We start from the raw sequence: 26212 nt of genomic DNA, 5'->3' as shown, positions 1-26212 counted from the left end.
TATTTCGCCTACACTCTCCGAGGTTGCCTTAATAGATGACCTTAATTCACCTATAGGCATGTGAAGATTTGTTATCCGGGGGGACCCAATTCGCCCGATATCTTGCCGACACGTGTCTCCAGTCACCCCAACTTTCGCCAACTATATTGTATTCGCTATTCGCCTATTATTTGGACGACCTATAATCGCCTCAAAAATTATGTAAGTCGTATTTGGATGACCTATAATCGCCTCAAAAATTACATAAGTCGTATTTGGATGACCTATAATCACCTCAAAAATTACATAAGTCGTGTTATAATTACACGAGTCGTGTTATAATTACATGGGATTCGCCAAATATTTGTATACTGGTAAATTCTCGCGGAATTCACCATATAAGGATTGGTATAAATACATGCAAATATTAGATCTATCTCAACACAATCTGGTGGGTTCTAGGCTCTGAATTCTGATAAATAGCGAAGTTTCAGACCAAGGAAAATCATTGTTGTTGACTGTATTGGTGACTGCTAGTTACCTAAAGCCTAAAGGTGAGCGATCATATTTTTGAACTGGTATATTATACATGATAGTCTATTATTGCTTCTTTAGCAAATTGATATTTTTTTCGCAGCCTTTATTTTGTTGGAGATGTCGAAAAGGAAGAGGGGTAGGAAACCTGAATGTGGGGAAGGCCAGGAGAGGCCAACAAAAAGCAGAACGTTGTCTTCGTACTTTGGCATTGGAAAAGATTGTGGTACTGGTGAAAATCAGGAAGGTACATCATCACAAGTACAAGTACAAAATTTGCCACCTACACCACATGTTGAAGATGGTGGCGAACCTGATATCTCAGATCAGGATGATCTTGAAGAAGATTATCTGGTAGATACCCAAGTTAGTCAGAATGATATAATCGACTTGGGTGATAATTCCATTGATGATAATGCATGGAAGGGGAAAAGAAAAGCCATATCAAAAAATGGTGAACCACAATCAAAAAAGGATCGGGAGTGGGATATGTCAGTCAGGAATTTTCAAATTAATTGGGCATCGAAGTATCCATTCATTGAACTAGTGGAGAATCCAATTGAAGGTGAGCCTCCAATAGAATGTAGGTGTAAGATTTGCACTTGGAAAAATAAGAAGGAAATTAGGTTGCAGCTAAAATTTGACACCATAGAAAAGCATATGGGTAAAGTTTATGAAAAACAAATGATAGACGGGGTTGAAAAATCAGTGATAAGATGGAAAACAAAGGATGAATGTAAGCATGTGAGGAATGTCGAAGAGTATTATTTTCATGAGAAATTACAGACGAAGCCTGCTGAAGTTAAAGGTTCTATTGAAGCTGTTTTTGGAAAAGCAATGCAAATAGAACAACTAGGAAAAGTTGTTCAATTAAGCGTTGTTTTTCATATTTTGAGCAGAGGGTGTGCTATGATAGATTTCCCATCAACTAGTGGTTTATTACACTTTTTGAAAGTTCCTAACTATCCTAATAGACACTGGTCAGTAAACAGTGGATGGGAATGGGCAAGTTGTCTTGCTGAGGTTGAAATAGAAGATGTACAGGAAAAAATAAGAGAGTCAAACTTCATTGCATTTTCTTTAGACGAAGTTACGGCAGTAGACAATACTTCTTGTTTATACTATAGAGAATCATACCCACCAACCTCATCTACTATCTGTTGCTAAAATGAAGGAGAGTGCGATAGTGGAAAATTTATTTCAACTAGTAAAGAGAAGTTTAATTGAATATGGAGGTATGGATGACATGATGGTAGCCAAAAAATTGGTTTGTGTTGGAGCAGATGGAGCTTCAGTAATGCAAGGTCACAGGAATGGTCTTTGTACAAAGATTGAAACTTCATTTGCACCATACATTACTGCAATTCACTGCATGGCTCACAGAATGAATCTAGCTTTTGGAATTGTGAGCAAGTTTGCTTCGGTTAAAAAAACTGAAATTTTAATCAGAGAGCTCTACTCACACTTCTATCGAAGTCCCAAGAGATTTATGGAATTTTAACACTTTGCTGATGGATTAACTAATGGGAACAAGCTTCTCAAGGATAATGATACCAGATGGATCTCTTTGGATGGTCCAGCGCATCGAGTGTTTTCAGAATATCCATCCTTGATTGGACTATTTCACACAACTCGCGACGAATCAGATCAACCAAAATTTCCTGAACTTCTTGGCAGGTTAAGTAATTTAGAGACACTCTTAACTTTAGCAGCTCTTCTGCCCATGCTAGAGGAAATAAGGAATATTATGAAGGCTACCCAAAAAAGAGCTCTGTATATTGCAGAATATGCTACACTGTGTAAGATGACATGCATGACCCTCAACAATCTCTATCGAAATGAACCAACACTATCTGATGAAAAATTTGTTAAGTGGCAGACACTCACAGATTTGAACAATCCTGATAACTTTTTACAAATCGGTGCAGACGGGGAGGTATGTGCCAATGTATGCGGAGTTGAGATACCAATGCACTTCTATGCCACGGTTGACCCTGAGGAACCAGGAAAGCGCCCCAGGAAGAAACTAGCAAGAGTTACAAAGGAAGATTTCAACAAGATTGTTGAGACTGTAACTACTTCTGTGAAGAAAATTGCATATGATCTTTCCTCAGAAATTAGAAGTAGATTCCCTCCTAACAACCTACTCGAAGCCATGTCTATTGTGTTTCCTCATTATTGGAGCCTCAACAGTGCATCTGATTTTCGAAGTAAGCTACTGACTTTGATAAAACAATTTTGCATATCCAGAGAATTGAATGGAGTAACTATAAATGGAATATTAGATGAAACTCATCTTCGAGAGCAATCATCTCATTTTGCATACACTATGAAACAACAATATGCCAAAATGGAGAACCCCCACGAAGAGGGATCAGTAACAAGGGTTTGGAAATATATAGCTAAGAACGCATCCTTGCATGATTCAATGCCAGAATATGTGAAGCTTGCTACTTTATGTCTTACCATGATATTGGGTTTGGTGGAAGATGAGAGAGTTTTCAGTTCTTTGGGGTTCCTAAAATCAAAGCTAAGAAACAAACTAGACAAAAATTTGGAAAATTGCTTGAGGCTCTATACATCTAGGTATGATGTCCACACTTTTCCTTACGATAGGGCATTGCAAATCTGGAGGTCCAAATGTGAAAGAAGAGGTTTGGGCAACACTTCAAACCAAAGTGCCAGTGGGACTAGTGAACCTACTAGTAGCATTGAGATGCAGTTCAGTGAAGATATGCAGACTCAGTCTTAGAGTAAAGAAACCACAGACGAGAATCAAGAAAGCACTGAATTTGATGAGGATGAATGGCAACTGTAAGAGATTGGTATTTATTAATCTTATTACTGTATCTCATCATTCATATTACAAAAGCATATTACTTTTTGCAATTAGAATTTAATATTGATTTGTAATTTTATTTTTCAACTTTCTATTTCCAGATTTAAAATAGCATAATAAAAAAAAATCATAATGTGTTTATTGATACAGAGATGTTTATTGTTTATTTATACATGTTTGAGTCTCAAATCTGTGTGATATATTTCAGAACCATATGATAAATTTCATTCAATAGTAATACACATGTCGAGAACTTAGATTTTCATTAATTCTTTCAAAATATAGCCATATGATACATTTCATTCAATAGTAATAGACCAATCTGTGTGATTCTACATGCCAATTGCAAAAGTGAATACAAAGTTTCAGAACCATTTGCAAATGACCCTGAATTCCCTTTTATAGAAATAAGAGAGTAACAACAACTCCTGTGATATTCTCCAATGTCCATGCAAAAGTGAATACAAAGTTTCAGAACCCTTTGCAAAATTGCAAATGACCCTGAATTCCCTTTTATAGAAACAAGGGAGCAACAACAGCTTCAGGTCGAATTGCAAGTTTGCAACATGTGAACACTGAACATCAAAATCGCAAACTCAGCACATATTTATATGGCCATCATAGGCCATATTAGCAATTTAAATCTGCTACATGTTTGATGTCTCCTGTTCAAAAAATAGAGTTCAAAATTAAATATTAATTCACGCCATGAGTCATGACAAATTAAACATAGATTATAGCTATAGGAGTGCCTAAAACCTACTAATCAGAAATAGAGAAATGCATAAATGTTAAAGCAAGGGAGAATTTGAGAATACAAATTTACTGGCTGAAGTTTTGCAGTGTGCATCATAGATTTATAGGCTGGATTAGCAAAATAGCAATAGCGAGTGCTATTTTTTTCCTATTCATAAATTAGATTCATAAACTGGATTAGCAAAATAGCAAACAGGAAAAAAAAAAACCTTGAAATTAAGAATAAAAGAAGAAAATTGTGCAATACATACTATGATTCTAAAGAATTCTGTGCCAGTTTTTGTAGGGTGCTCCACTCTTTGTTTGATGGAAGGTCAATATTCTGTAAACTATGGAAAGTCAACTCCAACTTCATCAACATTCCATATTTAGAAGATTTACTTGACATCACTGTTTCATCCAATAGCGAGTTTAGAGTTGTAAATGGTTGGATGAATTCCAGAAAGCTTTTGGGAGTTGTGTCCTTTGGAAGCAAGTCTAAATCAGACTTCATTTTTTTCTCCATGATTTCTTTGTAAGCTTCTTCTCCAATGAATTTATTTTCTATGTCAACAGGCTTAGGCAAACCAAGTTTAATCAAATTATTTTTCTTTTCTTGCAGGTTCATTATCTTTTTTCCACAACTGTCCATAACTTCTGATGTTTCCCTTAGCTTCTGGCATTTTTGAATGATAGATGATGTCTTAACTGTGGCATCAATGCAGCTCTTAATTCCCTTAGATGCCAAGTAGCTGTCACTGGAACTATAGACTACTTTCAGAATCTTTTTTGCCATTTCCTCTTTTGAATAAACATGTGTGCTCTTCTCATAGTGCCGTTTGATTTAAAAAAAAAATTGTCTCATACTTTCAATCAATTGAAACCATTCACACAACTTCTCACTCCTCTGCATTATTTCCCGCCAAATGTTTTCTTGTATGTACTTCATTGTATTTTTCATATTATCTTTGAATCTATCATCCAAAGTTTTTATTTTGTCATTTGCATTGTGCAGGTCTTCTTTCATTTGTGCACATTTTTTTCTTTCTTCCTCTACTTCCTCTTGCAAATGTTTTTCTTTTTCCTTCCCATGATCCAATAGGTCCTGTAATTTTTTCATTTCGCTGGTAGTAGACTCATAACTTTTGTATAATTTTTGAAAACTGGCTTTCTCCTCAACAATTTTATTACTGCTTTTAGCCAGTTTTTGTGTCAGGTCCTTCAATTCTACATCCTTCTTGTCCTGCTCTGCAATTTCTACTGCAGAGCCTGAATTTTTTATCCTTTTTTGTAATTCATTGCACTTGCTATCTGCTGCTTTCCTCCTTGATTTCTCATTTTCCAGGTCTGCCTATAACTTTTCTATTTGTTTCTCCAGTTTATTTTTTCTCTCTCCACCTTTAGCAGTGAAGTGTAGACCACTTCGTTAGTCCTTTTTGACACACTAATTTTGTCCACATTATGTACTTTGGAGAAATCCATTTGGAGGGTGCCAACTTGAAATTGAGAGGGATCTATCTAACTATGTGGTGGATTTTTATCTTTAGATGGGCCCAGGGGCATAACAACCATGAACTCCATCATATCTTTCTGTGGGTCATATGTTGGAAATACCCTGTTCCTTGCAGGTTGTTCGTTTACAACTTCAGACATGGAATTCCTATGAAATGCTTTCTTTTTTTCTTTATTTGCTTTTGTCGTGTGTTCAAATTTTTCATAGTAATCACGAAATTGAAAATCTGGGGTTGCTAAAGCAATTGAATGTTTGAAAGGTGACATAGGAATACCATAGGCTCTAGTTCCACTTATTCCTGTGGTTTTAACTAATGCTTGACCAGGATTAGGATTACCAACAACAATTCCTGATGTTGTCCCACTCCCACTAACACTTTCATGTGTAGTTTTCATAGTCTTTTGAGGTGTGTGATCTGAAGCTGCAAATGATTGATTTGTAGTGTTAGTGGCACTTGATATAGGATTCTCAATAGTATGAGATTGAGTATCTACCTCTAGTGGCCTCTTGCAAGAGATATTTTGTTGTTGCCCTTGTCCAACACCAATCACAGCAACACTTGACTGAACAATAATAGGAATACTATCCCCAGATTCCCCACCAGTGGCAGTGGCACTTAATTCACCACCAATGGGAATACCATGATGTGGTGGTGGTTGTGGATTTGAACCAAAAACAAATGTAGGTGGACCCTGAGGGTAATGAGTAGTACCTATCCCTGATGAATCTGAAGAATCAAGTCCAATGACTGGTTTATAAGGACCTTTTGATTTTAACTGTGATGGAAGTTGTACCTGAAGTGGATACCAAATTCCCTCTCCTCTAGGACCTAGACCACCACCTTCAAAACCCATTTTTTCCATAAGGTTTGCCCCTTTGCTATATTTGTCTTTCATGGACTCACTGACTCCACCTAATGTTTTAGGCACTGTAGTAGTTGTTGGAGGGGGCTCAATGACAACCTCATGCTCATCATCATCACCTTCAGTCCCACAATTTGCTAAACTCTGCATCCTCATCGATGCTCTCAAATTCTGCACTTGTCTTTGGTTCACCAAGATTCCTCCTCATAGTCCAAAAATCATTTATTTTGGTTTGAGTCCAATAATTCTCTTTACATTCATGCAGAATTGATTTGGGAATAGTTTTCTTAGATGGATTAGTAGATTTTATGTAGAAATTGTAGGACCTCCTATTTTGGATGCCCTGGCCCTCCATAATTTGTGATGAAATTTCTTCTGTTGAAATGTTATTGTCAGCTGCAATTTTCTCCATCTCTTTTTTAACCTCATCCCAGGAGTCCTTGTTTCTAAGCTTTTCTAGCAATGGTTTACTTTCATGTTGACATAATGCTGAAGAGTTCCCATTTTTCTTAAGCCTTGCTTGAACTACATCGATTGGATCATACTGCTAGAGACCCTCGTCACCAAAGTTAAAAACTGTCAAGAAATCATGTGCCACAATGAATGCTTTTCTCTCAAATGTGAACCCTCCACATGAGAAAGGCAAGGAAGGAAATATTCTCTTCTTTTGCTGACCATGGAAGGCCTATCTGTGCTCTCCAATTGCCGTGCATACTCTAATGCAAATACCCTCTCTGTCACATGTATTGGAAGTCTATATGGTTTTACTGCCGATCCGTAAAACCTTAACACAGTGAATTCTTCCATGAAGAACCAGTCAGCCAATTCTATTTGACTTCCGAGTTGAATGCAATCTCTACAAGACATAGGCAACCTAGGCATTGGAGTGCTTGTAATTTCATTATACATTGGTGCCAAAAAGAAGTCTACAAAATGGTTGTAGTTCTTTATGTTATCATGCATCCTTATCTTTGGGCTCCAATCATATATTGGATAGTCTGTTCTCTTCCCAGTCTTCTCATCAATCTTATAGCTCACAATTTGAAGCTTGTTGGTCTCAAATATTGCACGATACTTGGATAGAAGGAGATAGCACAAGTAGGATGAAAACCTACATGTCTTACAGGAACCTTTTTTGATCATAAGTAATTATTTTTGCATGGATTTTACAATGTGATCAATAAAATTATATCTTACTGGCTGACTTGCACAATGGATATTATAAATCATTTCAAGAAGGCTTGCACCCACTTCCCTATCATTTTCCAATCCCAGGAAAAATGATAGCAAGGAAATAGTATCCTCAACCCATGGAACAAAAATTTTAGAATCATAAGGAGGCTTATGATTCTGATCCAACATAATACTAGTACCAATCTTTATTAGACCTTTGATAAATGAATCTCTACGACTTGGATCGAGACTCTCATTATTCCCTACCAGCTTTTCAAGGTCAATTTGGACGTTTGAATTTTGGGCTTCAAATCCTAGGTTCAACAAATGAGCAAATTCTCCCTTGTTTATGGATAGAATTTCCTCTTTTGTATTTTTATTGACAATTGCTTTTTTATCTTCATCATAATTTTCGGCGCAGACCATGACAAAATCAGGGCAAGGGAATACTTCAGGTAACACCATGCTTCCCAATCCAACATCCCATGATGTGATTTTATTTGTTATTTTTTGTAACATTGGGTTGAAAACAGTAAATTTTGCCCTAGATGCATCTGCCGCCTTACTAGACAATGTATATCGAATATCTATGATACGCTTTTCATCATGGATAGCAGGGTCATAAATATCATGGTATTCATCAGTGAAACCTAGTGTTTTAACCAGTTTAGTTAGGTTAAGGTACATTTTGTTTTTCACTTGGCTTCTTGTTGAACTACTGCTTCCCGTTTTCCCCATCACTATTATTGTTAATAATTCAAAATAATGCTAGGCAGCTAGATAAAAACCTGAAAATGCTAACCCTCAAATTGGACCATGAGATTACCAAAAGCAAAAAAGGTGGGATGTAGGTGTTCTAGATTTTACCCGGAAATTGGAATTTCTATTTCACTAGATTGGCACAGACAGTCTCTGTTGCAACTTGCATTCCTCAATCTAGTAGCTATTTCTGAATCTCCCTCCATTTACAGGTTTATCCAAGAAATGAAAGACGATTATGATTTATGAGTCTCTTATTTTGAAAACTCTAAAAAGTAGAAAAGTAAAACCTAAAGGGCAAAATATCAAGAATCATGTTGTAATTTTATTAATTACTATTAATAACTATTTGATGCCAAAGGACAAAACATTCATTACTTCAATATAAATTCCGAGGACATTAAGAATCATGTTGTAATTTTATTAATTATTATTAATTATTCGATGCCGAAGGACAAAACATTCAATACTTCAGTATAAATTCTGAATTTTTGAGGACATTAAATGTAATACGTTCAATTTCGGGCAAAGTTCTCCCAAATATGTTCACTTCCCACATTCGGGCCGAAATCCACCCTAAGCCGTTGATTTTGTTCATCCAACGGACAAGGGACCAAGGTACCTGTTGTGACTTTATGGGTGTGTTTTTTAAGTCTGTTTAATAATTTTAAACTTCCATCTGAAAAAGTGCTTTACAGACTTATATTTAATTAAATTTAAAATGTTTCAATTCCGGGCGACGTTCTCCCAAATGTGTTCACTTCCCACATTTAGGCCGAAATCCACCCTAAGCCGTTGATCTTTGCTCATCCAATGGACGATGGTACCTGTTGTCAGTTGTCATGGGTCCCATTACTTCTGCTAGTTTTCAGGCACGTCACCATACTCGTGTCACTTTTCCAGTTTCATTTTTAGTCTATTTAATCATTTTAAACCTCCGCCCGAAAAAAAGCTTTATAGACTTAATTGTATTTAATTACATTTAAAATGTCCAATTCCAGGCAAAGTTCTCCCAAATGTGTTCACTTCCCACATTCGGGCCAAAATCCACCCTAGCCGTTGATCTTTGTTCATCCAACGATCGCAGGTCGATGTTACCTGTTTTAAGATGTAGTGGGTCCCACGACTTCTGCCATTTTTCTCGCATGTCACCATACTCGTGTCACTTTTCCAGTTTGATTTTTAGTCTATTTAATCATTTTAAAATTCCGCCCGAAAAAGAGATTTTTAGACTTAATTATATTTAATTAAATTTAAAATGTCCAATTCCGGGCGAAGTTCTCAGAAAGGTGTTCGCTTCCCACATTCGGGCCGAAATCCACCCTAGCCATTGATCTTTGTTCATCCAACGATCGATGGTACCTATTTTTCGATGAAGTGGGTCCCACGACTTCTGCCATTTTTTCTAGCACGTCACCATACTCATGTTACTTTTCTAGTCTGTTTTTAAAGTCTACTAAATCATTTTAAAATTCTGCCCAAAAAAGAGATTTATAGTCTATAGAGTCATAGACTATAAGTATTAAGTATTGACTTTCACTTAATTCTATTTAATTAAATTTAAAATGTTCAATTCCAGGCATTGGGCAATAGTTTGAGATAACTATTAAAAATAATGTTAATATTATTTGTAAAAATTTTAAATTCAAAAATAGTATTAAACATGAAACTTAGTTTCTAGAATAAAACAAATAACTAAATAAAAATATAAATTTTGATATGCAATTTGAAAGGTAAAAGTTTAATATTAAAAAGAAAACATTTAATATTAAATCTAAAATATTAATTTAACGTTTAACAAAATTCTTTGAAAATATGTTTACGATATATCATTTTCAAAAATAGTTTAAAAATATATATAAAATTTCAACATAAATTTAGTCTATTAATTTTTAAAAATGTGCAATTGTAGTCCTCAACCTGTTAAGGCGAGAAAATTTGGAAAGTACAAATGCCAAGGTGGCGATTTATTGTTGCACAAGGAGTTGTCTGCGACATGCCGCACGAAAGGAGGAAGGGGAGGATGGCAGGAAATCTTTTTCCTGATCTCATGGCATTAATGTCTTATTGTGCACATTCATTGCCCGGCCTATAAGAGTTAAGATGGAGGCAGATTTTTTTACCTTTTCATTTGTGTACCACTTTTTGCTTTGAAGCAGTTGCAAGTATAGAACAAATTTGTAGTTCGTAGCTCGTAGAATCATACCTTCTGTAAGACAATGGAGGCCAATTTCACACTTCAAATAGACAAGAAGTTGGTGCCCTTTTTGGGCAAAGTATCTGATAAACGAATGCAAGGACTATTCAGGTTTAAGGAGGAGAAGTTGTGGGCGTAGCTCGACTGATGCTTGCAGAGGAGGTGGCACATATTAGTCACCGATATCGAACTAACATGGAGGTTTACTCTCTGATTATGGCATGGGCCTGTGAATTCAAATCGAAGCTTGGAAAGGTAAAACTCACATTGGTCAAATTGATTGATGGGGAGTTTTTGATTAACCTGGATTCAATCTTGGAGTGGGTGGTGCTGGGAGTTGGCATTTGAATTATCGAAGGGGATGACCAGGAGGAATTGCTTCCTTTTATTCGTGGCCCAGAGGATGAAATCAAATACCAGTGCCGTGAACGAGCCCGAGTGGGGTGGGAAGCGATGAAACTCTTTGTTAAATTAACGAGGGTGGATGAAGTCCTGAATGCTTTGCATGTGGTGGCAAGGATGGAGGTTGGTAGGGCATTGAGAGATAGGGCTGAAGAAGGAAGGGCCATACAGCTACAGGCAAGCTTGGAGGGCGACCCCGACTTTGGGTTCCTAAACTGCATTCCAAAAATGAAAGCTGAAGCGGCAAAAGGGAAAGCCAAAGCATCGACCTCTGAGGAGGGAAGGGACTGGGAGGACCAGGGGGATAGTGAGACTGAGCGAGCAGCCTATCGGCAATGAACTAGTTTTTTTGTCTGCTTGCTATAAGCTGTGGACAAATTTTGTATCTTGAAACGTTTCAATTAATTGAATGAAAAAACCTTGATCGATAAACTTTTGTATCTTGCAACTTTTGAAAGTTTGTATTTTGAATGACTATATAGTAATAGTATATATTTATAAAATTATAATCAACCATAATCAATGTACAAATAATTAATGGAACAAATTGAATTTTTTTTTTTATAACATTACATAAAAAGATCACGGTATTAAATTTATTTCCATTGTTTAACAAATAATTGAAATAATGTAGCTCATATACAAAAAGCATTTGAAAGAAATTAATTGATAAAAATGAAATAGAATTATAGAAAGCATTTTTATATCCATAAGAATGTAAGAGGCAAAGTGAAACAAACTGGAATTTGAAAAATTATCATTAAATTATTTATGCTTTTGAAATTTACAATTTTTTCGTCAGAGACTTGAGTCCCCCAAAAACTTAAAAGCCAAAATGAGTGAGCCTCTGGCACTCAGCCTGTTAGGGTTCAAGGACATAGGAAAAAAAACTACAGGTAGTGGAATTGTTTACAATTTTTCCCCATGAATCTGGCCCTCCTTCCATGTAGAATTCTTCAAACAGCATAAGCTGAGAGAATTCTTCAAGCCACATGTAGTTTGGAAAGTCGTCTAGGAGGAACCATTTCCGGAGGAAGTCCCTGCCAATCCGCGCCCATTTTCTGTGACGCGTCAGCTGCTCCACATTCAGGTTTAGGAGAAACGGTTGCCTGGCCACTGGCAGTGTTTGGTCAGGGAGGAGAAGCTTGGATAAATCACTTGCCCAAGAGATCCCCACCCCTACTTCTGCAAGAACGACAAGAGTAATGTCATCTCCGAGGAAGTCTTCCTTAAAAACCTTCCTCAACAACATCAGCATATCCACCTTGTCTCCTCCCAAGTCCAGAAGAGACGTTAAGAAGCGGGATGTAAGGTCCGTGTTAACACGGTACCTATTTTCGTTTTGCAGAAATTCTCTGCCCAGCACCATCTGCACAGCTTCATTGGTGAACGACCCAACCTCCTTGCAGACTGATTGGAGGGTTGGGTCTCTAATGGAGCCTAAAAAGGCCCTCTAGTCCTCTACAGAAATGCTTCTCAAGCAGATGGGAATGTCCATCTTGAGAAAATAGATTAACAAATTAAACAACCTAAGCAGTGAGCCTATAAACCTAAAATACCGTGAGCTCTGACAATTTATCTACTAAATGGCAAAGGCTAATTGAAGATGAAAGAAGTAGAGATCGTATATAAATTGTTGAAGCTCTTGATTGTAATAATTAATTCTTTAACAGTATTAATTGCTATAAAAAAATTTAAATCTTTCGTATCTCTACAAATCTTTCCCATAAATGCACGAGTGTGTGGAATTGGAAACAGCTATGAACAAGTACCAAATTGGCAAGTATCACATTGGAAGTCATGGGGACAGAGTGGATTGTCATAAGTGAAAAGATATATATTAAATGAATGAAATTATTGATCGTGATTCATGACATTTGATACGTGTCTATTGAATCCAATTCCATTCCGGGCACTTTCTGGTGAGCTATGTTCTCTTCAGAAAATTGGGCCAAAATAAAACTTCAGCCATTGATATATGATCATCGAACGGTTTAAAATCATTGATAGATTTTAGGTATGTGTCACCCTTTATGTGTCAAAGAGGTCGCGCTTATTGATACATCGTGCAGAGTCCTGACTCAATGTATGATGTGATGTGATGTGATGTGCCTTGTCTATTAATGGCAATGAATTTATGAAATCACCAATGAATTATATATTATACCATAAATACCAAATATTCACCAAAACATTTAAATAATTTTCAAGCGGTGGATAAAAATCGCCAATACATTTAAATAATTTTTCCTTCGAAGTAAAAATTTTCGCTCATACAATTATATATTTGTTCCTTTTAACAATAATTATTCGCCTCCCACAATAAATTTTTCCCCATAGAACAAGGTATTATTTGCCAAAAATTTATGGCATTTTCGCACACTAGAAAAAAAAACACCAATACAAAATAATTTTTTCGTCATTTAAAAATTTTTTTTTGCCATCGATATGAAAATTTCCCCCTGAAAATAATGTCTGATTCGCCAGAATTTTACACAGTTGCCCGGGGGGGGTTCTTAAAGTTATCCCTACCACCAACCATAGATCTGTACAAAATCTGATTAGCTTTCAAAGATTCATCATTTTTAGACAATTTGCAGCTAGTCATCATAGGAGCTCCAATCAGTTTAGAGTCATCTAACCCAAACTTCTTCAACAATTCCTTCACATATTTAGTTTGAGATATAAAAATATCTTTTCCAGTCTATGAAATCTGCAAACCTAAGAAAAATTTCATCTCACCTATCATAGACATCTCAAATTCCTTCTGCATATCACCGACAAACTTCATGCTCAAGTTATCATCTCCTCCAAAGATAATATCATCAAGAAAGACTTCAACAATCAAAATGTTATCATTCTCAATCTTAAAATATAGATTACTATCAATAGTCCCTTTATTAAATCCTAATTTCAACAAATACTTATCCAATCTAGCATACCAGACTCTAGGGGCTTGTTTTAATCCATAAAGAGCTTTCTTCAGTTTACATACCATGTCTCCATCATCTGAGAACTTCTAACAACTTCACCAGCTTGTTTTAAAGAGCTTGTTTTAATCCATAAAGAGCTTTATTTCTGACAACTTTACCAACTTCATTCAATTTATTCCTGAATACCCATTTAGTACCAATAACATTCTTATCTTTAGGTCTAGGCACAAGCTCCCATGTGTTATTCTTTTCAATCTGATCTAATTCTTCTTCCATAGCTCTCATCCAATTTTCATCCTTGCAAGCCTCAACAACATCTTTAGGTTCAATTTTAGAAATCAAACATACCTCTTCAGTAACTAGCCTTCTTCTAGTCATCACACATTTATTTTTATCACCAATAATCTGATTTTCTGAATGATTCAACCTTACATACCTCGGAGTCTTTTGATTGTTCTGATTTTCAAGTTCTTGCACCTCTCAACCTGCAATAGCAATATCCGGATTAACTGTCTCTACCAGATCATTCTAATTTGATTCTTCAGTCTGAATAGGATTCATAACAATGTGTTGACCATCATTATATTTGCAAGCTCTAATTTATTTTCCAAGGTTCTTATCCACCTTCACATTTGCACTTTCCAATATCTTTCTCAATCTCTTATTGTAGCACTAGTAGGTTTTTCTCTTTGCTGAATATCCCAAGAAAATTCCTTCATCAATTCTTGTATCAAACTTTCCTATGTCGTCATCTCTCTTGATATAACATTTGCTACCAAATACTCTAAAATATCTCACAGTAGGAACATGACCAAACCATAGCTCATAAGGAGTCTTACCAGTATCACCTCTAATATGAACTCAGTTGAATGTGTAAACAATAGTGCTAATAGCTTCTCTCCAATAGATCTTCAGAACATTCCCTTCAATCAACATAGTCCTTACAACATCCAAAACAATCATGTTCTTCCTTTCAACAACTCCACTCTATTGAGGGGTTCTAGGAGCATATAATTGTCTTCTAATTCCATGCTTCTCATAGAATGAATCAAACTCACCAAAACAGAATTCCCCACCTCTGCCAGATCTTAGACATTTCACCTTCAATCCTGACTTAGTCTCAACCTTTGCTTTGAATATCTTGAATTTATCTAATGCTTCATATTTCTCCTTAAAAAAGACAACCCACATCATCCTGGAATAGTCATCAATTAGCAACATATAATATCTATCTCCCTGCACACTTATAGTATTTGTAGGTTCACATAGGTCAGTATGCACAAGATCTAGCAATCCATCAGATGTATACTATTTTCTCTTGAAAGAAATTCTTGTTTACTTACCCAATTGACATTCCTTACATACCAGATTAGCAGGCTTAACAATCTTAGGCAGATGTCTAATAGGTTGTGTAGAACTGATCTTAATCATTGAATCAAAATTAACATGAAACATTCTCCTATGCCACAACCAACTTTCATCAATCTGAGCAATCAAGCAAATTTTCTCACCAACATTCAAAAGAAAAATATTACCTTTAGTCTTAGTTCCAAATGCAATCTCTATACCCGAGGCATTTAGGATCTTGCATTTACCATTCTTGAATTGTAAATCATAACCTTTGTCAACCATCTATCCAACACTCAAAAGATTATGCTTCAAACCTTCAATATACAAAACATCATCAATATTATGCTTACCATCAAAGGAAATAGAACCTCTACCATGGATCACACAGGCTTTGGCATCTCCAAATCTCACTATTCCACCATCATACCTTTCCATACTCACAAGCTTGCTTTTATCACTGACCATATGATGTGAACAACTATTGTCAATCACCCATTCATCTTTTTCTTCAACTTTAGCAAACAAAGCTTTCTCCTCAATATTGGAGCTAGTGGAATCAATAGATACAGGTCCATCTTCTTTAATGGCAAGCAACACAACTTCATCTCCTTCTGATTATTCATTTGTAACACCTTCATCAACAACATAATAACAATTCTTTTGATTCTTATACTTCTGGTTAGACTTGTAAGTCTTATCATACTTCTCATGCTTCTCATATCCATTATTTTTGTCATGCTTATCAAATTTAGCATGCCTATCATACTTAGTCATTCTCTCCGGGAACCTAGAAGCAAAATGTCCTACCTTATTTCAAGAGAAACATTTCAAGGGAAATTTTCCATCATACTTACCAGCTCCTTTAGGAAATCTCTGGGCAATCAATTCTTCAAGCTCATCCAGTTCTCTTTCTTTCTCTTCTATCTCTCTCATTTCTCTTTCATATCTAGATATTTTGCATTCTTTAGGATCATACTTTTGCTTTCTGGATACACATGCTCTAAATGTTGTCTCATTTTTTCCATGTGATTTACCAAATTCGCTCAGCTCAAATGCAGCAATCTTTCCAACCAACATATCTCTTGTTACTATAGTTACACTTCAAACCTCATCAATAGAAGCTACCTTATGTTTATAAGCAGTAGGCAAAGATATCATCACCTTAGCAATAATTTCATCTTCTTCAAAGGTTCCACCAACACACCTGATACCTAGGACAAGATCATTCACCTCAGCCATAAAGGTATTTATATTCTCATCTTCTCCCATCTTCAACATCTCATATTTTCCTTTCAAACTCTGCAACTTAGCAACTTTCACTTGTTTATCTCCTTCATACAAGGTATCAAGCTTCTCCTAGATCTCATGTGCAGTCTGAAGTCCCATTACATTTGTCATTTATGAATCAGTCAGGGCACTCAGTGATGCTTCCTTTTCTCTAATATTATGTTCAGCTTCCTTGATCTCATCAACAATAACCAGTCCATTCATAGGAGCAAAATAGGCATTCTTTGTAATCTTCTAGTAATCTTCTCCAAGACATCTCAAGTGCACTTTCATTCGGTCCTTCCATATAGCATAGTTACTTCCATTAAATCTCAAACTCTCCTTCTTAAAGATAACACCTCTAGTTCTAGTTGCCATCCCAGATCTCCTCAAGCGGTTAAGCTTCTTTAAGAGGATCTAGCTCTGATACCAATTGTTGGCAACAACAATGAAGGAAAACTGAGAGGAGGGGAGGTGAATCAGTTTTCACCGAATCTACAAACTTAACCACACAAATAGATATGATAAACTGCAACAATAACAAAGATAAGCAAATTAATAGCATGACACACAACACTAAGATTTTGACGTGAAAAACCCGGTTAAGGGAAAACCCATGGTGGGAACCTATCCACAATAAGATGATACTCTGTAGAACTATGTGTAAAAATTACAATGGGGAATGCACATACATTCAGACACATTTCCTAGAGATCACTTCTCAAAACATAATGACGTAGAAGGCTACAACCCTCAGGGAAGTCTCATTGACTTACAACAAGATTCAGACTACAATCTGGAAGAAATGAACTGCAACAATATCATCTCCAAATGCCTGATGATAGTTCCGGTTAAGAATAATTCTCTACTCTACAACACTAATCTCTACTGAATCACAATGTCGAAGGATGAATCACTTGTTTGCACATACAACATTCTCTAATAATGCAGACACAACCTCGATACCAAATTACATGACAATATCACCTATTTATACAATTCATCAACCTTGACAACAAGGTCGACTAAACCCTCAACTCACAATTACAAAATTATATCTCATGATACAAAGATCGACCACCAGATCAATATAATGATATACATGACATAGTATGGACCTAATTCAAATCACCAAACACGCAGCAACATCGAAAATCATGCCAAGATAGACTGCAACACGCTACACCACCAGGAAAACTACATAACACGAAGAACATCACCGGTTCAGCAAAAACACTAACAACTCGCACAACGATCAATGCAGATTGTCAAAATAAATAGGACACAATTAGGAAACAACAACAAGCATGTTCAAATCATCAAAAACAGTTGCGCCAACACCACTTATCAAATCTTCATCTGTCAACATCTGAAACTCAAAAACACTCAACATCAGCAACTGTTACAAAGAAAGATAACTTGCGGAGCACAAAATTATGAACCATCTGAAATGAAGATACATAAGACCATCCCAAAATGTCTCCCAAAGACTCATCTCAAGAACGGATCACACCAAAATATACTTGAGGAAATACTTAAGTTTGCAAAGCACTGATCAAGAAAACAAACTGCAAAACTGGATCATATGATGAGATCAATTAATCTTCCTAGATCACCAAAACCAAGATAGAACAATATAGTGATACTATAAATACTCCATACACCAAACCATAATCCCAATAAATAAATTTGCAATCACCGGAGTAGGAATATGTTGACATCAATGTCAACAACACATCCTAGAAAGAACAATGTCCAATAGTGAGAGAGATAAAAAGAGATACTATAGATGGTGAGATAGAGTGATAGAGAGATAAGGAGATATAGAGAGAGGGAGAGGGAGGGAGATAGACAGATAAAGAGAAGTAGAGATATACAAATAAAGATGGAGAGAGGGGGGGGGAGATAGGTGGAGTATGGATATAGAGAAGAGATGGGAGAGAGGGAGAGAGATTGGTATATAAGAGATATTCATGTAGACAAAGATAATTAGAGTGAGAGAGAATAAGGAAGAGAGAGAAAGTGAGAGTGAAGAAGAGGGGGGAGAAGGAGAGATATCTCTATATAGAGAGAGAGAGGAAGAGGGGGGATAGAGATATAAAGAGATAGAGAGATAAGAATATAAAGGTAGAAAAAGATATGGATCATAGAAAGAGAAAGAGGAGTGAGAGGGAGATATAAAGAGAAAAATAGAGGTAGCTATATATAGTGTAAGAGAGATGATATTTTTTATCATCTTACATCCTTTTTATGGATAAATGATTGAGATCTAGAGAGAATAAAATATAGATATAAGTTTGAAAAGATAGAGGGTGTGTGTGTGTGTGTGTGTGAGAGAGAGAGAGAGAGAGAGAGATGTGCGTGTGTATGTGTGTGTGTGTGTGTGTGTGTGTGTGTGTGTGAGAGAGAGAGAGAGAGAGAGAGAGAGAGAGAGAGAGAGGGGGGGGGGAGAAATAGGGATAGAAAGAGAGTTAGAGAGATAGATATAGTGGAAAAGAAAAGGGAGAAGAGAGAGATACAAAGAGAGATAAGGAGATAAAGATATAGATGGAAGGAGAGTGGAAGAGGGAGAGGGAGAACTAAAGACAAAATGAGGGAGAGATGGAGGGATAGAAAGATAGAGATAAGAAGGTATATATTGAGAGAGGTAGAGAAAGGAATATATATAAAGAGAGAGAGAGATAGGGGGATTGATAGAGTACTCATTATATTATTTTGTATATCTATATGCCAAAAATAAAGCATTTTTTATTTTTTTTAATTTCACTTGATGTTTTAAATTTGTTTTTATTATTTTTTATCATTATTTTAAATTTGGTTTACTTGAAGAGTCCATCACCTTCAAACAACAATTATAATATTTCATTTGATGACTAAATTAAAAATAATTTAATATTTTTTTCTCAAATAAAATTGTTAAATTTTCTTATATTAATTTAAATGATATTATATATAATATTTATATTTAATAATTTGTAATACATTGAATATATAATAAATATAATTATAGTAGAATATTATATATAAATAAACTTAAATGACAAATGCATTTAAAAATAAAATTTTATTACTATATATTAATAATATATTTAATATTTACATTATATAATAAAATGAAATAATAATTATAATAATAATATTTTTTTATATAAATTAAATATACATCTTCAATTAAGTTTAAACTATATGTAATAATTTATAATACAAAAAAAATAATAATATTATTATAAATTGACATGGTAAAAATCCAAGATATAAATTTAGTTTTTGTCATATATATATATGTGTGTGTGTGTGTGTGTGTGTGTGTGCTTTAAATGTCTCAATTAATGAGGCTAAATGAAAATAATTTTGAGTAATTACAGTAATTAGTTGAAGATATGTATTTTACCACAAAGTGATCTATAGTTGATTTTAAGCATAAAGTCAAATTTGTTTTTTGATCGATAACCAGGATATTATATTACTTAAAAAAGGAAAGGTTGCATCCAAAAAGTTGTTAAACAACCTACCACTACATGGGGTCTCGCCCCTACAAAACCAACAAAACCCGAAATAGATACCAAACCTACAAGTCCTACCACTACAAAAAACCAACCATACATTCGCACATCCCCCACAAAACCCGATAGAACCAAGGGACCTATCTAACAAAACCATCCCAAGGCCTCTTCCCTTGAGAAATTCGGAATACCCTGGCTAGGGCCTGCTACATGTGTCTCCCTCCCTCCACCTGGCATTGTTCTCGGTCTGCCATCACGCAGCGAACTGTGCTCCAACACCTTCACCTGCTTCCGAGGAATCTGACGACGAATCAGTGGTCGCCCAAAGGAGCTTCCGACCTAATTGGGGTCTTCTTCCCCCGAATCTTCACTCTCTCGGTCGGTCCCAATTCTCGCACAAAATGTACTACATCCCTCCACCCCTTCCTTGCATCCTCAAGTTGAATTTCTACAGGTCAAGAAGCCGACCAAATCACAAACGATTGTAGCCCCCCCCTTTCCATGCCAATCCTCTGCCATGGTTCTTGCAACATCTTCAACCCTTCTCCAACAACTGCTCGAGCCACCACATCATCCAAACTGCCAGACCATTTAGGTTTAAGCACCAATGTCGCCACCTACTGAACCTCCTCTGTTGACCTTCCCACCAGAAAGGTCAAAGCAACGAACAACAATGAGATGTCTAGGTTAGTTCGAGGACGATAATCAGACTCCAAAAATTCCTCCCCAAGCATCAACCGAACTACCCTCCAAAACACCTCTCCATCCACCCTGAAGACATTCGATAGTCTATTACTCGAAATCGAGTAGCAGAATGCTGGCATCTGACCATTTGCCGACAGGGAAAAATTGGCCTCCATCCAGCCTCACCTCCTCACCAATACTTGCACACACTATCAAAGCCAAAACCAACAACTTTGAAATACCAGGGAACCAATACCCAAGGCCTTAAAAAAGCCAGTGCCATCACAAGACATAATTACTCCACACGTAGCGCATCAAACCACACATCATCACCAGATCAGCTCACCGATTGCCTCCATCATCACTCCATCGCCGCCAAAGCCACTTGCAACAAAAACATAGATCACAATCCATGAGGGACATTATTTCCCACATATCCAGTGTCAAAATCAAACCACCCCAGTCTCAAAACCCACTCGGGTTCTCTTCCCACATTTTAAGCAATTCAACCAAATTCATGAGAACATACATTTCGTAAGTCCTCAAATAAACAAAAGTTGTTATCCAATGAACCATTTGCTCCCACATTCGAAAGCTTGTCAGCCTCTACGTTTGCTTCCCTAAGAACATGAGACACCTTAAAATCTTCAAACCCACAAAGAAGAAGTTTCATTCTTCTAATGTGTTTATCTAGATGCCACGCCTCCATGCGACTTCTAGCTATCCAGTTCACCACAATCTGAGAGTCCCCCTCCAGATGGAGTTTCTTCACTCCCAATTTCTTCGCCATAAGAATGGCTTCTAAAACCGCTTGACACTCAGCTTCATTGTTCGAACCATCCACCAATCTTTTAGCCCCAATGGTTAGGATGTTGCCACAATCGTCCCGGGCTATGACACCAGCACCAGAGACCCCTGGATTTCCCCTTGAAGCGCCATCAAAATTGACCTTAGTCCAACCCTTATCCGGGGAATCCCACCCCTGCCTTACTTCACCCATCATCTGAGGATTAGCCCTCAAAAGCCCATTAGCAGGCAGCATAAAGTCAATTTTTACCTTCCTAAAAAATATTATGAATATTTGATATAATATTTAAAACATTTTATTTTAATTTTGAATTATAAATATGTAATAATGATACAATTTTAAATAACATGTTTGTTTGGTAAAATTAAAAGTATTTAATTATCAATATTATAAATAAATATAAAAACAAATCAAACAAAAAAATATTAAAAAGTTAATTTTTGTGAAAGGTTAGACAATAAATTTTTAATAAAAAGTAACTTAAAAATTACCTTAAAAATTAAAATATTATGATAGTGTCAAGTTTTTATTTATTATATTTAAAAAATATAAACTAACAATTAATTTTCTTTTATTTTTCTAAATAGAAAGAGAATTTGAAAATAATAATATATTATATTCTAAATTAAGTTAATTCTAAATAATTTTAATAAGATAATTTTTTCTAATAATATTGTAGAAATACTATATTTCCACTAAGATATAAATTAAAGGATTATCATATGTAATTTTTCTTGTAAATCAATCCTAAAGTTTAGGGATCCCAGTCTGACAATGATTGCATAAAATTCATCTTCCTTCCAATTACCGCCCGACACGAACAGTAATTAAAAAATTGCGGGAAACGTTAAAGAGGAAATATTTTTCCGTTGATCTAACAATCAATTAGCTTAGAAAAGTGCTACTGCAACGCGCCAGGTAGGGGTCGAACCTACGACTTTCTGCTTAGGAAACAGACGCTCTATCCACTGAGCTACAGGCGCATTCGATGTTCAAATTTGTCTCTAAATTTTACTTTTAATTTTTTTATTAGTTCCGCTATCTTCCGCGAAAATCATGCTTCTATTTAGCTTGACGGTTTATCACAGAATGTGCTGGCAAGATCAATGTCTGTTAACATTTAAAATCAGAGGCAAATTCTCTGACGATTTTCTCATTATAGCGGGCTGCGGGATATAAATATTGATTTTTATATCAATATGTACTATAAATTTAGTTTACCTATTACAAAGTTTTCTTTGAATTTTGATATAATGTTTTGAAATAAGTTCTAGGAATGTACATCTTTTTTCTTTTAGGTTTAAACTATTTAATATTTAATATTGTATTTTATTATTTAAATTTTAAACATTAACGTAATAATAGATTCATATTTAAAATTGATGATTGATTTTATTTGTTCAATAAATTTATAATAATGATGATGCATATGTATATATGTTAGTTTTTAATTTAATATTAATAATTAATTTTTATTTGTTAATTAAATTTTTCATGAAATTTATGTATTTTTTACATCAGCATTTATATCAAAATTACTTTACTATAAATTTAGTTTATCTATTAGAAACTTTATTGATTTTTATTATAAAAAAAAATTATCTATTTTTTTCACTCTTTTTAAAATAAAAGATAAAAATGACTCATTAAATAAAACAAATTTAAAAAAAGAATTAATTTATTTTAAAAAAAGTTCTTCCATAAAATTATACAAAGGAGAAGCATGGTGGATGTTCAATATAGTACAAATAAAATTTATTCAAAACATTTACAAACTGAAGAGAAAACCTTACCATTTATGTAAAATATGTTGAAAATAAGTTGTATACAAATTAAATGTGGGCTTGTGCAGCCACATATATCACATTCACTTTTACTTACTATTCTTTTCATCCATAAGAAAAGACCATGTGCCTTGTTTGCAGATCCACATTTTGACATGGCAATAGCAGGTTTACATAAATCTGCACGAGTAGTTGTCATAGCTAACTTCGCACACAGATCCTAAACGGTTTATGCATACAAAGGTCAACTCAAAATCGCTAGTACTTGTTGACAAATGTCCCAATAGTGGTGCACAAATGTTCCAATAGTGGTGCACAAATGGATCAATTATGAACAAAAAATTACAAAAAATGATGGGGCTATTGGTACAAAACAAAATTTTAATGATTGACAATATTAATGGTTGACAATAAAGTGACTGTTATTGAAACTATGTTATCTATGTTATCTATTGATGCTCTTCCCCTAATCAACAAAAATTCCCAATATTTGTATGCCCTATTTTTACAATTTCCCAATAAAAAGCTTCCCAAAAAAAATTTAGTTTTTTCCATTTTTCTCTAAGATCTTCCACCCAAAAAGGAGATCCAGGTGACTTGTCTGACACGCCATCTATTGCTTTTCTGATGACATATGGGCTGATGCAATAAAACGGATTTAATGCTTATAAATGATTTTCTTCTAGTTTAAGTCTGCATCAAGCTCTCTGAGTTCATATATATACTCTGCAAAGTTTCTTTGGTAGAATACGGGAAGAGAACTAATAATAAAGTTTCTGGTTTGATTAGAGGAGGAGAAGAATGGGTGAAGTTGGGAAGTGTTGGTGTGGGGGTTTACCAGCATTTTGGGAAAGATCAAAGCCAAGCTTGGCCATGATAACTCTTCAAACTGGTCTTGCAGTGATGAATATAATCTCAAAAATTGCAGTGAGCCATGGAATGTCTCCTTTTGTGGTGCTATTTTATAGGCAATTTTTTGCTACAATAGTTACTGCTCCTTTTGCATACATCTTGGAAAGGTGAGGAAATAGGAAATATTCAACAACAAAACTGTTTTGTATTATTATTTCTATTTGAAAGCTCAATTTTTTTAATAAGTTTGTTTTTCTTGTATGTGGCAGGAAGACAAGGCCAAAGTTAACATTGGGTATTTTCTGTGAAATTTTCATCAGCAGCTTGTTTGGGTAATCATTCATATTTTTTACTGATTGTTTTTGGATAATCATGGTTTTAGGGTTTGATTTAGTTGGTTGCTAACATTTCAAAATGATCATTTTATATGCAGGATTACATTGAACCAAAACTTTTACTATAGAGGATTGAAATACATAACAGCTACATTTGCAGCTGGAGCTTTCAATCTAGTACCTGCCATTACTTTTCTTATGGCTGTCATTCTTGGGTAAGGATTTTAACACTGTTATTTATAGAAAGGGCTTGTAAAAGCCTGTTTTGACCTTTTTAATTTATTGTAGCATGGAAAGAGTAGAGATTAGGAGTATGGGTGGTCAAGCAAAGGTTGTTGGAACTTTAGTTTATGTGAGTGGAGCCATGATCATGACATTCTATAAAGGATTTAAAATACAACTGTGGCCATGATCATGACATTCTATAAAGCATTTAAAAATATAACTGTGGCCATCACCCTTCCATTTAGGTGATCACAATGAAAGAAATGAAAAATCTGAAGATTTGATAAAAGGCTTCTTGTTCTTGATGATCAGTTGTATCTGCTTTTCAGCATGGTTTATTTTACAGGTAACTATTTTTCAACAACAATAGAAAGAGTTATATATCTTTATTTAATGTTGCTTGCTTGTTTTAAATATAGGATAATATTACTAACAAATATCCAGCTCATATCCAGCTCAGTATTCCAGTACTGTTATAATGTGCTTTCTTGTTACCATACAATCTACTATTGTAATATTAATTTTTGAAAGAGGTCACTATGAAGTGTGGGCTCCAGGTTGGAATGTCAACCTTCTTACTGCAATTTATTCTGTATGTTTTTTTTTTTAAATTTCTTGATAATTTATTTCAATTTTTCAGATGTATTTTCATTATTTTTTAAAATCATATATCTTATAAATTGAATTAAATTTTTTTTGTTAAATTATACAGGGAGTTGTAGCTTCAGGAATATGCTTTGTTTGATAACATGGTGCAAAAAGAAAAAGGGAGCTGTGTTTACCACCATCTTTAATCCAGTGATGTTAATAATAGTGGCTTTTATGGGCTCTATACTTCTTGATGAGAAGTTTCATTTAGGAAGGTAACTACAACATTTTTGATATGATATGTTGTTTTATTATGAAGATTTTTGTTTCTTTTTATCTCTACATTCATAATTATATTGAATCTTTTGGGCATGCAGTGTTCTTGGTGGGATTTTGATTGTTATAGGTTTGTATTCTGTGCTTTGGGGCAAACAAAAGGAAATGAAAAGGATTCTTAAGATGGAAAATACACCACCTTTGATTTCTAGCATGAAGGAATCAATGAACCTTCAACTAAGTGAAGGTGAACATAAGGTTGAAGAAAGGAAAGGAATGGAACACAATCAATCAATTGATTTTGAGTAGAGCCTTGAAGAAATAATAACAGATTCTGAAAATACACCACCTCCGATTTCTAGCAGCAATGAATCAACTAACATGCAACAAAGTGATCAGAAGGTTGAAGAAATAATATCAGATTCTGAATACAACAGCACACAGGGGAAATGATTAATACTTTTAAATACTTGGAATAATCATTTTGGTGGTGCATCTAGATGAGACGTTAATCCTCTAAAATGAAAAAAAAAAATCTTCTTATTGTAAATTATTTTGAATATGATATTTTTCATGTTGTAATAAAGAACATTTTTGACTTGTCCAATATTCAT

General features: G+C 35.0%; 1 non-coding gene and 1 pseudogene across 1 annotated transcript; one reads left to right on the top strand and one right to left on the bottom strand.

Moving 5' to 3' along the window:
• Positions 1-22448: 22448 nt before the first annotated feature.
• On the bottom strand, positions 22449-22521 carry TRNAR-CCU (transfer RNA arginine (anticodon CCU)). Its single transcript has one exon. It is a non-coding gene; the product is annotated as a tRNA-Arg (tRNA).
• A 1602-nt stretch (positions 22522-24123) lies between these two features.
• On the top strand, positions 24124-26051 carry LOC131026887 (WAT1-related protein At2g37460-like; annotated as a pseudogene).
• Positions 26052-26212: the final 161 nt, after the last annotated feature.

The sequence above is a fragment of the Cryptomeria japonica genome, chromosome 1 (assembly GCF_030272615.1).
Source record: "Cryptomeria japonica chromosome 1, Sugi_1.0, whole genome shotgun sequence".
NCBI lineage: Eukaryota > Viridiplantae > Streptophyta > Pinopsida > Cupressales > Cupressaceae > Cryptomeria > Cryptomeria japonica.
Note: the sequence above shows the minus strand (reverse complement) of the source record. Positions and strands in the feature narration are given on the sequence as shown.